Raw genomic sequence first — 14,522 nt, forward strand, 5'->3', positions numbered from 1 at the left:
ACAGTCACTTCATCTTCTAATTATTTCACCAAGATAACAAAAGCTATCAACCACATATAGCGAGCCACCCTGGCATTTAAGAGAATGTCTTTCTTGTGTGTTCGTGGTTCATTTTGCTGCAGTGCATTTAGCAAATATATATTTATACATATATCATCATCATCAGCATCCTCATCATCATCCTCATCATCATCATCACCATCATCACCATCACCATCATCATCATCATCATCATCATCATCATCACCACCACCACCAAAATATATATATATATATATATATATATATATATATACATGTAAACACTTTGCTCACCTTGTATGTAAGTATGTATCTAAATTCTGTAGGACATTTTACTCCCTCTTTTAGTCCCCCTTATACTTTCTTCTTTCTTTCCCTCTTTCTTTTTCTTACTCCCCCTCTCTCACATTTCTTGACATTCTCCTTTTATCTCTCTATTTTCCTTCATTATCTCCCTTGTACATTTTCATCTGTCTCTCCCTCTCCCTCTCTCTCCCTATTTCCTACCCTAATTCTTCAATCCCTCTTCTCTCTACCTCTCTGCATTCCTTCCACATGACTGGTGTTCAGCCAAGCATGATCTTTCTTTCTCAGCCTGACCACTTTATTTTCCAGTCTCCTGATTTTCATCAATGTTTTTGCCTCAAGGCTTTCACTCTAAACACCAGCATAACTTAACTTGTCCTTTTAGTCGAAAGACACCTGTTGTTATCCTCTTGCTGTTTGCATTTGTAATCATATATTTTCTCTGTTTTCTCATTTTTTGTCTGTGTTGTCATACACATTCGCTAGCTTTCTTCCCCAAATTTTATGCTCTCAGCTCAGATTTTTAGGGCTTACTAACAGCCTCAACTGTAACAGGCTAAAACTGCAATGATAATTGGAAACTTGACTGATAAACAGAGGGCCAGGAATGATCCATCCTGGGTTTTCCCTGTCCTTCTTTGTATCATCTATCCGCCCATATGTTTTTACTGTCATCCGTTACATTCTTATTCCGATTTCGGATTTATATATATATATATATATATATATATATTTACATATATCAATATAGATAGATAAAGAGATAGATAGATAAAAGGGCAAAAATTCTTGACATGTTCCTGCTTTGTATTAGTTTGGAATAGTACAGCTCCCTCCTGCACTATAACTAACCAGAGAGAGATGGGGGAGAGAAGGAAAGAGATACTAAATTCAACACTTTCCACATGACTTTGTCTGCTGGGAAGCAAATCCAATTAAAAGACAAAACAAAAACAAAAACAAAAGAACTCTTTATACTCTAACAAGAAACAATTTTTAACACAATATAAAATTTAATTAGATAGACATGCTGTTTATATTTCATTAATGATAAACTAATAAACATCATTAATGAACGAGGAATTTTCAAATGTGTTGGAAAGGAGTAACGACGATGTGGACAACAGCAACAACAACAATGATAACTGTAGTAACAATAATAATATGAATGATAATAATAATAATAATAATAATAATAATATCAGCAATGATAATAATCTTTCCTACTCTAGGCACAAGGCTCAAAATTTTTAGGGAGTGGAGCCTGTTGATTAAATCGACCCCAGCACACAACTGGTACTTAATTCATCAACCCTGAAAGGACAAAAGGCAAATTTGACCTAGGCGGAATTTGAACTCAGAACGTAATGACAGATGAAATACCTATTTCTTTACTATCCACAAGGGGCTAAACACAGAGAGGACAAACAAGGACAGCCAAAGAGATTAAGTCGATTACATCGACTCCAGTGCATAACTGGTACTTAATTTATCAACCCCGAAATGATGAAAGGCAAAGTCGACCTTGTTGGAATTTGAACTCTGAATGTAGCGGCAGACAAAATGCTGCTAAGAATTTCACCCGGCGTGCTAATGTTTCTGCCAGTTCCCTGCCTTTTCTGCCAGCGCACCACCTTAATAACAATAATAATAATGATAATAACCTAAAAGTGACATGAAGGGAAGTAGGGATGATAGTCTAGTGAACAGTGGATATGCCTTATGGTAAAGGTAACCCATTTTCCTGAAACGTGGGAGGTTACTCAGTGTATTTCAAGAATGATCAATCAATGTTTCTTTGAGAAAGAAAATGTGAAAGGAAAAGAAATTAAAAGAAAAAAAAAGATGAAGCTGATATAAAACCAACAGGGAAGATAATGATCATTATTTTGATTGTTGTCTCCAGCATCTTCATCACGGTGTTGATAATCTTTCTCCTTCTTTCCTTTGCTGTCATCTGCACTCTTCTTATTATCACCTTCCCTATCATTGTCGTCGTCACTCTCACCATCATCGCCATCATTGCCATTGTCATCATCATCATTGTCATCATCATCATTGTCGCCATCATTATTATCATCATCGTCTTCATCATCATCATCATCATCATCATTAACATCATCATCGTCGTCACCAACATCACCACCACCACAACCACAGCCATCATCATCACCATCACCATCGTCATCATCACCATCATTGTCGTCGTCGTCATCCTCCTCATCATCATCGTCATTATTGTCACCACTACCACTACCATCACCACCACCACCATCACCACCACCACCATCATCATCACCATCACCTTCAACATCGTCATCAACATCGTCATCGTCCTCATCATCACCAACATCATTGGTATCGTCATCAGTTTTACAATCACTCCTCCCCTGTCATCACCATCAGGTCCATACATCCATCACTGTCATCTCCCATCTTCATCATCATCATCATCATCATCAATACCATCATCATCACCAGTATCCACCTTCACTATCTCTTTCCTCATCATCACCTTAACCATATCACCAACCCTTATTTCAACTGAAATCAACACCTTCCCCTTTGTCCTCAACCTCCTTGTCATCATCATCCTCACCACATTCATCTTTTGCACCATCCTACTCCTCATCATCCTTACCCTCAACATCAGCTTCTCTACCATCTTCACGATCTTCATCATCGCTCTCACCAGCATCACGATTAACACCTGAGTATGATCTAATCACTGAAGGCATTCTTCATTCTTATTGTGGCTACGATAAAGACGACAACAACAACGATGATGTTGATACCAAGGACAAGGTGGCTATAGTGATGGTGGTGGTGGTGGTAGTGGTAGTGTTGGTGTTGGTGATGATGATGTTGGTGATGATGATGTTGGTGATGGTGGTGGTGGTGGTAGTGGTGGTGGTGGTGGTGGTGGTGGTATTGGTGGTGGTGGTGGTGGTGGTGACGGTGGCGACGGCGGCGGTGGTACTGTTGGTGATGATGATGATGATGGTGGCAGTGGTGTTGATGGTGGTGTTGGTGATGATGATGATGGTGATGGTTTTGGTGGTGGTGTTGATGGTGGTGTTGGTGATGATGAAGATGGTGGTGGTGGTGGTGGTGGTGGTGGTGTTGGTGATGATGAAGATGGTGGTGGTGGTGTTGGTGATGAGGAAGATGGTGGTGGTGGTGGTGGTGTTGGTGATGATGATGATGGTGGTGGTGGTAATGATGATTATGATGTTGATGGTGGTCATGGTGATGATGCTGAAGTTGATGATGATGATGATGAGGATTATGACAATGGCGGTGCGGGATGTGGGGATAGGGGTGGTTGTTCTGGTGGTGTTGTTGGTGGTGTACAGATCAAACACCTCTCTTACATGTCCTAGAAATACAAAACCTTCACTCATATTCCTCATCCATCTTCACTCAGAACAAGGCATGGCTGTGTGGTAAGAAGTTTGCTTCCCAACCACATGATTCTGGGTTCAGTTCCACAGCATGGCACCTAGGAGGACATTCTTCATGGCCCTTGCTATATTTTTGTCAACTTATTTTCCCCTGAGGCACCAGCGAATAGCAGTAAAAATAATTTTTCAACCAAAACTTTTAACAATTTTCAAGTCAGAGAAAAAAACCATTGTTTGCAAACAGGAGTTAAGTCCCCTTCTAGTGCTGAGTAAGTTTTTGTTAAGAATTTTGTTGTTTTATTTTTCCATCAAGGGAAAAAAGTGTTTTGTTGATATACGGGCAACACACACATGAAAATGTATGCATACAAAAAACATGTATGCAATAGGTGTATGTATGCATGTGTGTGTGTTGCCTTTATATATATATATATATATATATATATATATATATATATATATATGTATGTATGTATATACATACATACATATATGTAAGCACCAACCGATCATGGTTGCTGCCAGACTCCCCTGGCACCTGTGCTGGTGGCACGTAAAAAGCACCCACTACACTCACGGAGTGGTTCGCGTTACGAAGGGCATCCAGCTGTAGAAACACTGCCAGATCAAACCGGAGCCTGGTGCAGCCTCCTGGCTTCCCAGACCCCGGTCGAACCGTCCAACCCATGCTAGCGCGGAAAACGGATGTTAAACGATGATGATGATGATGATATATATATATATATATATATAATATATATATATATATATATGTACGTTTAAATATTTGTTGTGCAAGATTTTTTATGTGAAGTCGTGTGTTGAAACAGATATTGTTATATTTCGGAATGGTCATATTGCCAGTTTAGCCAATAAAAACACACGCACTATATATTTGGTGTTATTTTGCTTCAGTGATATTTATTTTTTACATTAATCTTAATCTTATTTCGGCCAAAGTTCTTTCGTCACACTCCTGTGACCGCATCAGTGGTCCTTTGTTTTCTTCTCACTTACTTGTGTCTCTCCTTACTAACCGTCAGCCATTTTGTATTTCTATTGTATTATACAATAGAAATACAAAATGGCTGACGGTTAGTAAGGAGAGACACAAGTAAGTGAGAAGAAAACAAAGGACCACTGATGCAGTCACAGGAGTGTGACGAAAGAACTTTGGCCGAAATAAGATTAAGATTAATGTAAAAAATAAATATCACTGAAGCAAAATAACACCAAATATATAGTGCGTGTGTTTTTATTGGCTAAACTGGCAATATGACCATTCCGAAATATAACAATATATATATATGTATATAAACCAATTACAATGGATTTCACCCAAATTTGACGTCGATGTTACTTACTTCGGTTTGAAATAAAGAACTTGATTAGCTTAATAATCCTAACTTAATCCCGAACAAAGCCAGGTTATACTGCTAGTATATATATATATATATATATATATATATATATCATTGAATGTACACATTATTTAAAATAAGACCTACTAATAGTTTCTTGCCAAAAAGACACTGAGACCAGGCAGATTTATATAACACACCTTGAATCTTTAAGTAATCTGGAGGCTCAGGGTAAATCTCAGGTACGATTGTCAGTTCATCTCAGCTTAGTTGTCCACATTGGTTTATTCCATATTAAACCATGTTTGAAATTTCATCAGAGGTGGGTTGAACCCTGTCTCAGGTGGAAGACAACATGGGAACTCTGAACAGCTTAGCTCATCAAACTTTAAGCTTATATAAACAAATACAACTAACTATTATATTAAACATAATTAAATAGCCTGACTTGCAGTGCGTAGCTCACATTTTAGAACATGTTTTAAATGTAAACCTTGAAGATTGCTTCAGCTGTGTAATCTTCCAACAAGATGGCAGTCTTCACTTATGGACAATCAAATTGAAGAAATCCAAACATTTGCTTTTGTTTGTTACACTTTTATGAAAAGGATAAAATATTACGAGATTATTTGTTCTATTAATAATTGTGAAGCTTTTGTGTTTTATTCATTAATTTAACAACAGTGTATCATTCTAAAAGACTTGTAATTATCTCTAAGATTTCACTTTGGTTGATTGTATTGCATAACACTTCCTCCTCCATTTCGTAATAGCTATATTACATTCGCAGATGAGAATAGATTAAATTAAGCTAGGAATACAATTTTCAGGAATCTTTCAATTGTTACTGGAGCATTTGTTTGAAGAAGATGTTTCCATTGACATCCTTCAATATACCAAAAAATAACAAGAATAACAACAAAACCAATATGGCAAAAACATTATTGAATTCTTCAGTCTAATTTTCATTTGTAGATATAATTAGTGATTTAATATAAGATCTTGTATGTGTGGTTCTTTGTTAAAGTGTTGATAAGTTGTTGATACAACAGGTATTCAAATATGTGTAGATTCATTACCATTACTAATAATGGTTTCAAATTTTAGCACAAGGCCAGCAATTTTGGAGGACTGCTAAGTTGATCAAATCAGTCCCAGTGCTCAACTGGTATTTATTTTGTTGATCTCCAAAAGGATGACAGGCAAAGTCAACCTTGACAGAATTTGAACTCAGAACGTAACAACAGATGAAATACTGTTAACCATTTTGCCTGGTTTGCTAATAATTCTGCCAGCTTTAATGATAATAATAATAATAATAATAATAATAATAATAATAATAATAATAAAAATAATAAAAATAATAATAATAATAATAATAATAATAATAATAATAATGATAATAATGACCTGATGCAGTACCAGGCAGTGGCTCTCGTGGCTTCTGATCTTAAAACTGGCAAAATGACTATTCCAAAATACTACAATATTATTATTATTATTATTATTATCATTATTATTACTATCATCGTTGTCATCATCATCATCATCATCTTATAACAACAACAACAACAACAACAATAACAATAATAATAATAATAATAATAATAATAATAATGCCTGATGCAGTACCAGGCAGTGGCTCTTGTGGCTTCTGATCTAAACTGATTGGAAGTGTTATCATGTACATTGTTTTGTCTTGGTATAAAAGATGGGCTACAGCAAATATTCTGCTCAATACCACAGATTTGCTTGTCAGTTGTTTGACCTTAACCAGTTGAGCATGTCCCTTAGTGGCTGACGATATGTGCATCTCTGATCAAGAGCAGAAGTAGTGGGGAAGCATCGTAGCCATGTGTTGAGAGGGTTTCTCTTATTTGTTTATTGGCGACAAGGGCTTACATAAAATTACATTAAAACACATACAACAGCATAAAAGACAAAAATAGGACAATACAATGGGTTTTACAATGTGTAAACAATATATATAATTATAAAAAATTAAACAGTTTAAAACTCCCAATAGGGGAGATGCTTTAGGGGCCTTGTGGAAAACCTCACAAAAGCCACAAGTGCCTGAACAAGGTAAGGGCCCTTTTCTTTTTATCCTTTCTACTAAACGCACAAGGTCTGAAATTTTGGGAGAGGAACTAGTCGATTATATCAACCCCAGTTTTCAACTGTTACTTATTTTGTCTACCCCAATGGGATGAAAGGCGAAGTTGACCTCGGTGGAATTTGAACTCAGAATGTAACAATGGCTGAAATACTGCTAAGCATTTTGCCTGGTGTGCTAATGGTTCTGCCAGCTTACCACCTAATGTAGTAATTATGGTTTCAAGTCTTGGTACAAGGCCAGCAAATTCATGGGAAGAAGTAAGTCAATTACATCGACTCTGGTAATCTGTTTTATTGACCCTGAAAGGATAAAAAGCATAGTCGACTTCAGTGGAATTTGAACTCAGAACGTAAAGATGGATGAAATGCTGGTAAGCATTTAGACCACCATGCTTACGATTCTGCCCACTTACCACCTGAATAATATTACCTATATTACATATTAAACACTATGTGAGTTTATGTGCGGGAAATTTGTTTGATGTCAGATATATGGGAGGCTGTTGAATATATATTTTTCTCCTCCTCCTCTTTCTCCTACTCCTACTCCTCATCATCATCGTCATTGTCATCGTCATTGTCATTGTCATTGTCATCTTTTTGTTGTCATCACTGTGATCATTGTTGTCATCATCATTGTCATCATCGTCGTTGTCGTCGTCATCGTCATCATCATCATTTCATGCCTGTTTCCTTGCTGGCATGAGTTAGTCAGTGAGAATGGCAAGTAGATGTAAATGATGATGACGATGACAACGATGATAATCTTGATGATGATAACAATGATAATGATGATGATGAAGATGATCAGCCTGTAGGTGATGATGACGACATTGTCATCTCTTTCCTTATGTGTGTGTGTGTGTGTATGCATGTGTATGTGTGTGCACACGTGCACGCATACATGTGTCTTTATGTCTGTGCTTGTCTGTCCCCTCTGCTTGACAACAGTTGCTGTGGAGTTTTATGCCCCTCTAGCATTGTGGTTTGTGAAAACAGACTGACTGGATAAGTCCATAAACATAAGCACTGAGTTTGAACCATTCAACCAAAATTCCTCGAAGCAGAGCCTCAGCATGGAGTCACTAAAACAAGTAAAACATAAAAAATAAAAATATTAGGATTTATTAAATCTGAAAATGAAGTGTTTACTTAATTTATTTATTTCCTTTCCTTTTTTCATTTTTAAGATCCCAAACACAAGATATGGCACACCTTGTGACTGCTTAAGTTACCAGTATTTCCAGCTTGATGGTGGATGGAAGCACTCTGTCGGTTATGACGACGAGGGTTCCGGTTGATCCGAATCAACGGAACAGCCTGCTCGTGAAATTAATGTGTGAGTGGCTGAGCACTCCACAGACACGTGTTGCCTTAACGTAGTTCTTGGGGATATTCAGCGTGACACAAGAGAGTGACAAGGCCGGCCCTTTGAAATACAGGTACAACAGAAACAGGAAGTAAGCTTGATGGTACCTTCAATCAGTCCTGATCATGTCTGAACTAAGACTAAACAACAAGAAGAGTGACAACTATATTCTTTCCTAATCTAGGCACAAGGCCCGAAATTTGGGGGAAGGGGAGACAGTCGATTAGATCGCCCCAGTACGCAACTGGTACTTAATTCATCGACCCCAAAAGGATGATAGGTGAAGTTGACCATGGAGGAATTTGAACCCGGAACGTAAAGCACAAGGCCCAAAATCTTTTGGGACGGGAAACAGTCAATTAGATCTACCCCAGTACGTAACTGGTACTTAATTTATCAAACCTGAAAGGATGAAAGGTAAAGTCAACCTAGGAGGAATTTGAACTCAGAACATAAAGACAGACAAAATACCACTTAACATTCACTCAGCATTCATTTTCCACTAAACACACAAGGTTTGAGATTTTTGGAGCGACATGCATGCTTATTTGTGGATGTGCATAAATTACATTCACGTACACACAAACACACACACACACACATGCATCCTGCCTTTTATATATACAGATATATGCAAACTAGCTAGTCAAGAAAATCTCTACAAGAGATGAAAGCAGCATTCATACTGACAAGTAGTGTTTAACATAGCTATTCCCTAGAAACCAATGACACTGCGATTTTAACCCCAGGAGGACAGTCCACTAGCTGGTTATGCAGTGCACTCTGCACTCATATAAATTGTAAGTGGGCAGAGAACTCCCTACTATTTTTACGTGAAGACTATCAGGTTGTATGGCAGTATTGTCTGTTCCTAGGGAACAACCATGTTAAGATGGCATTAAACGCTTCTTGTCATTACGGATATTGCTTTCATCTCTTGAAGTGATTTTCTTGACTAGCTACTTTACTTGTTACAAGGTCAGTGACTGCGTGTCCCTTATTTTTCTATATATTTTCTATATATTACAAGCTGGATTGAACTACTACTATGTCTAGCAGATGAGTATTCTTCACTGAGGATACTGTATGGTCAAATGGTCTCGGGGTTAAAATAGTAAGGAGTTCTCTCCCTGCTTGCAATATATATCATGTGCAGCGATATATATGATATATAAGGCAGTGAGTTGGTAGAATCGTTAGCACACTGAGCAAAATGCTTAGCGTTATTTCGTCTGCCGTTACATTCTGAGTTCAAATTCCGCCAAGGTCGACTTTGCCTTTCATCCTTTCGGGTTCGATTAAATAAGTACCAGTTATGCACTGGGGTCGTTGTAATCGACTTAATCCCTTTGTCTGTCTTTGTTTGTTTCCTCTATGTTTAGCCCACTGTGGGTGATAAAAAAAAAGAAATATATATCATGTGCAGAGCGCACTGTATAACCATCTGGAGGAGGTGTCCACCTGGGGTTAAAACAGCATTGTTTTCCATTCCTAGGGAACAGCAGCATTTAGATGGTGTTTAACACTATTTATAATATATATAGATATATATGTATATATATATATGTGTGTGTGTATATATATATATGTATATATATATATATATATATATATGTGTGTGTGTGTGTATGTGTGTGTGTGTAGAGCAAATGAAAGATGGAAGTGATGGAAGATGGAATATACATACACGTCTATATACATGCATACATATATTTATATTTATACACACGCACATGTGTGAGCGCATATATATATATATGTTTGTATATATACATGTATGTATACATACATGTATTTGAAAACCAGTCCACATATTAATTAGACATCAGAAGGATTCACTGAAATATTATTATCTAAACTATTCTTATTTCTTTTATTCAAGTTTTCCATGTGTTAGTGACATACAACTATAATAGCGAATAATGGATTATGGCTTCTTTGTTCCTTAGTTTTGTTAAGAATGCATTTCCCATTCTTTCTTGGTATTGGTCACTCTCTGCAGCTTGGCAACACCATTTGATGTTAATAACAGTAAACTATGGCAATTCTTTAGCTGTCAATAGCGGCAGGGATATTTCTCCATGAAAAGGATTACATCAATACAAGCTTTTAATTACATTTTTCCACTCAAAAGCCCTGAATCTAATAATTATTTTATATTTTATCCCCAGCAATTAAATTTTTTAATCTTAGATATTTTCTTATTAATCTATGTAATTGATAAATTGTGGAGGTGCATGGCTTTGTCATTAGGATATCAGCATCATGATCGTAAGATTGTGGTTTCGATTCCTGGACCAGGCGACGCGTTGTGTTCTTGAGCAAAACACTCCACTTTATGTTGCTCCAGTCCACTCAGCTGGCAAAAATGAGTAACGCTGCGATGGACTGGCATCCCGTCCAGCTGGAGAACACATACGCCATTGAAACCGGGAAACTGGGCTCATGAGCCTGGCTAGGCTTTAAAAGGCCGCAGTGGAGGCACAATGACCCAGTGGTTAGGGCAGCGGACTCGCAGTCAGAGGGGCGCGGTTTCGATTCCCAGACTGAGAGTTGTGTGTGTTTATTGAGCGAAAACACCTAAAAGCTCCACGAAGCTCCAGCAGGAGGTGGTGGCAAACCCTGTTGTACTCTTTCACCACAAATTTCTCTCACTCTCTCTTTTCCTGTTTCTTGAGTAATGCTGCAATGGACTGGCATCCCGTTCAGCTGGGGAGAATACATATGCCACAGAAACCGGGCCCATGAGCCTGGCTGGGCTTGAAAAGGGTGAAAAAAAAAAATGATAAATCAGGTTGTGTACTTGTCTTCTTTCTTCTTCTTCGTCTTGTTGTTATTATTGCTATTAATACTAAGGCACGCTGGGCAAATTGCTTTGTGGCATCTCCCTGTCTTTATGTTCCGAGTTCAAATTCTGCCAAGGTCAACTTTACCTTTCATCCTTTCGGGGCTGATGGATTAAATACCAGTGGAACACTGGGGTTGATGTAATTGGTTAGTGCCCTCTCCCCAAATTTCAGGGCTTGTACTTTTAATTAGAAAGGATTATTATTATTATTATTAATACTAAGGCAGTGAGCTGTCTGAATAGTTAGCACACCAGGCAAAATGCTTAGTGGTATTTCGTCTGTCTTTACATTCTGAGTTCAAATTCCGCTGAAGTCAACTTTGCCTTTCATCATTTTGGGGTCAATAAAAGGAGTACCTGTTAAACACAGGGGTTGATGTAATTGGCTTGCCCCACCTCTCAAACTTGATGGGCTTCTGCCAAAATTTGAAATCATTATCATTATTATTGTTCCTTGTTGTTGTTCCAGTGCGTCCATGCTGTCAACAAAGCATGTGGAGTTCTGTTTTTGATTCGACGGTCATTCAGAATGCTCACAGCAGCCATATTCCTACCACTCTATGTCACGCTGGTGAGACCCATATTGGAGTACAGGATTCAAACCTCTTCTCTTTATCTCCTCAAAGACATACATCATCTCGAAAGAGTCCAGAAGCTGGCTACCTACATGGTTCTTGGTCTCAAGCATTTGTCTTATGAAGAAAGGCTAAAGACGCTTGACCTTTATTCTCTAGAAAAATAATAATAATTTATCAACCCCAAATGGATGAAAGGCAAAGTTGACCTCGACAGAATTTGAACTCAGAACGTAAAGACAGACGAAATACTGCTAAGCATTTTGCCTGGGATGCTAACGTTTCTGCCAGCTCACTGCCTTTTTTCCATTATTATTGTTACTACTGCTGTTGTTGTTGTTGTTGTTATCATCACCACCATTATTAGTATTTTTATCATTAAGACAGTAAAGCAGCAGAATTATTAAAACACTGGAAGAAATGCTTTAAGGTATTTATTGGTCCCTAATCTTGAAATTCACACTTTGCATCTAGCTGAGCTTAGCTTTACTACTCATACTGTAGTATGAAAAGCATCAGTCCTATACTGCAGTTGGTGGTATTGACTTATTCTTTCTCGTAAAAATCACTGAGCCTCTTCTTAAATTAGAAAAAAGTATCATTATAATTGTCAACATTATTTCTATTATTCCTATCATGAGCAGTATTTCACCCGTCACTATGTTCTGAGTTCAAATTTCACCAAGGTCGATTTTATCTTTCATCCTTTCGGGGTTGATAAATTAAGTACCTATGAAGCACTGAGGTTGATGTAATCAACTATCCCCCTCCCCCAAATTTCAGACCTTGTACCTATAACAGAAAGGATTATTCCTATCATGATTGTTGATGATTTATTAGAATTTTTTGAGCACTGAACAAAATGCCTTATATTCTGTCCATTTATGTTCTGAGTCCAAATCCTCTGAAGATAATTTTTTCCTTTTCATGAAGGCAATGAAATAGAGAACTGTTCAAGAACCAAGAGCGATGCTATTAACTCCGATCTCCTCAAGTTTTTGCCCCTTGTGCCTAAATAAGGCAGAATCAATAGAATGTTTTACAAAATTCGTTATGGTAACCATTTCAGCATCTTACAAGCTCAGTTGAAATTCTTCAAAGTCAACTCTGTCTTTCATCCTTTCGGACTAACACAATAACATACTAATTAATTACTTGGATCGATGATGTTGAATAACTCCTCTCTTTCGAAGTTCCTGCCATTATGCTTCAATTAGAAACCATTCTTGTTTCAAGTAATAGGCTCAGTTTCTCAATGTTGGCCTCAGTCATCAATCTGGTATGTTTTGGTTTTTGAGCCATTACACAGAAGGCTTGAGTTCTTGAGGGACATCCTACTTGGATGGAGAAATGAAGGAGCTATGTTAGTATACACAATGTCTCTTATTTCTTTATTGCCCACAAGGGGCTAAACACTGAGGGGACAAACAAGGACATACAAAGGGATTAAGTTGATTACATCGACCCAGTGCGCAGCTGGTACTTAATTTATCGACCCCAAAAAGATGAAAGGCAAAGTCGACCTCAGCGGAATTTGAACTCAGAACGTAGTGGCAGACGAAATACCGCTAAGCATTTCACCTGGCGTGCTAATGTTTCTGCTAGCTCACTGCTCACACAAAGTCTCTATTATGATGTCGGACACTCTAGAAATCAAGATGGTCAGCACCATATGAAAGATTATGAAATGGTAACTTGAAGACACATTAATCTTTTAGCATTCAAACCGACCATATCCAGTCAAAATATTCTACCTGTTTTATGTTCAAATCAACCAAATCCAGGTCATTGTAAAAATAAAGAACCATATTATTGAAATCTGAAAGCTACAAGATAATGAATGTCCACTTCAAGACAATGTGAGTAAATAAGCATTACATTGTGAATGCTAAAGATTTAAAAAAGACAAGTTGGTGAGTTAGCAATTCCGTTGTCTTAAGACACTTGAGAACTGGATCAATGGATATGAAGTTGTGCAGTGTGAGAATCCAAGACTGGACTGTATCCAGCTCTAATTCGTCCAGGGTGGTTAACGACAATAACCTGAGCATCAAAGGACTTTGTTTCCTCAGGAGGATCGTGCTTGCTGTCACCAGCCACATGCCCACAACGAAGCTCCTTTACTGATACATTCTTAACGTTAAAACCAACGTTGTCTCCTGGCATAGCTTCTGGAAGTGACTCGTGATGCATATTTACAGACTTCACCTCAGTGGATATCAGGGCAGGTGCAAATGTTATGACGGTGCCAGGCTTCAAGACACCGGTCTCGGCTCTGCCCAGGATAGGGACAAACAGGGTTTAGAGGAATTGAACACAGAAACTTAGGCAAAGGTGCTGAATGAAATCTTATATAACTTCTTGATATATTTTACCAAACCATATTTGCTTCAAGGTGATAGGTAGCTCTCTAAATTTTGTTCCATCTCTTTACATTCCGAGTTCAAATTGCCTCAAGGTTAAATTTACCTTTTATCCTTCCAGGGTCATTAAAATAAAGTTCCAGTCAATTACTAGTAT

General features: G+C 37.7%; 1 long non-coding RNA gene across 1 annotated transcript; it reads right to left on the reverse strand.

The window, feature by feature from the left end:
* Positions 1-2,282: 2,282 nt before the first annotated feature.
* Positions 2,283-14,314, reverse strand: LOC118765544. The gene is made up of 3 exons (XR_005001407.1): positions 14,111-14,314; positions 9,397-9,402; positions 2,283-2,294 (listed from the first exon to the last, which is right to left on the reverse strand). It is a non-coding gene; the product is annotated as an uncharacterized LOC118765544 (long non-coding RNA).
* Between the last annotated feature and the right edge of the window lie 208 nt (positions 14,315-14,522).

The sequence above is a fragment of the Octopus sinensis genome, linkage group LG12, assembly GCF_006345805.1.
Source record: "Octopus sinensis linkage group LG12, ASM634580v1, whole genome shotgun sequence".
NCBI lineage: Eukaryota > Metazoa > Mollusca > Cephalopoda > Octopoda > Octopodidae > Octopus > Octopus sinensis.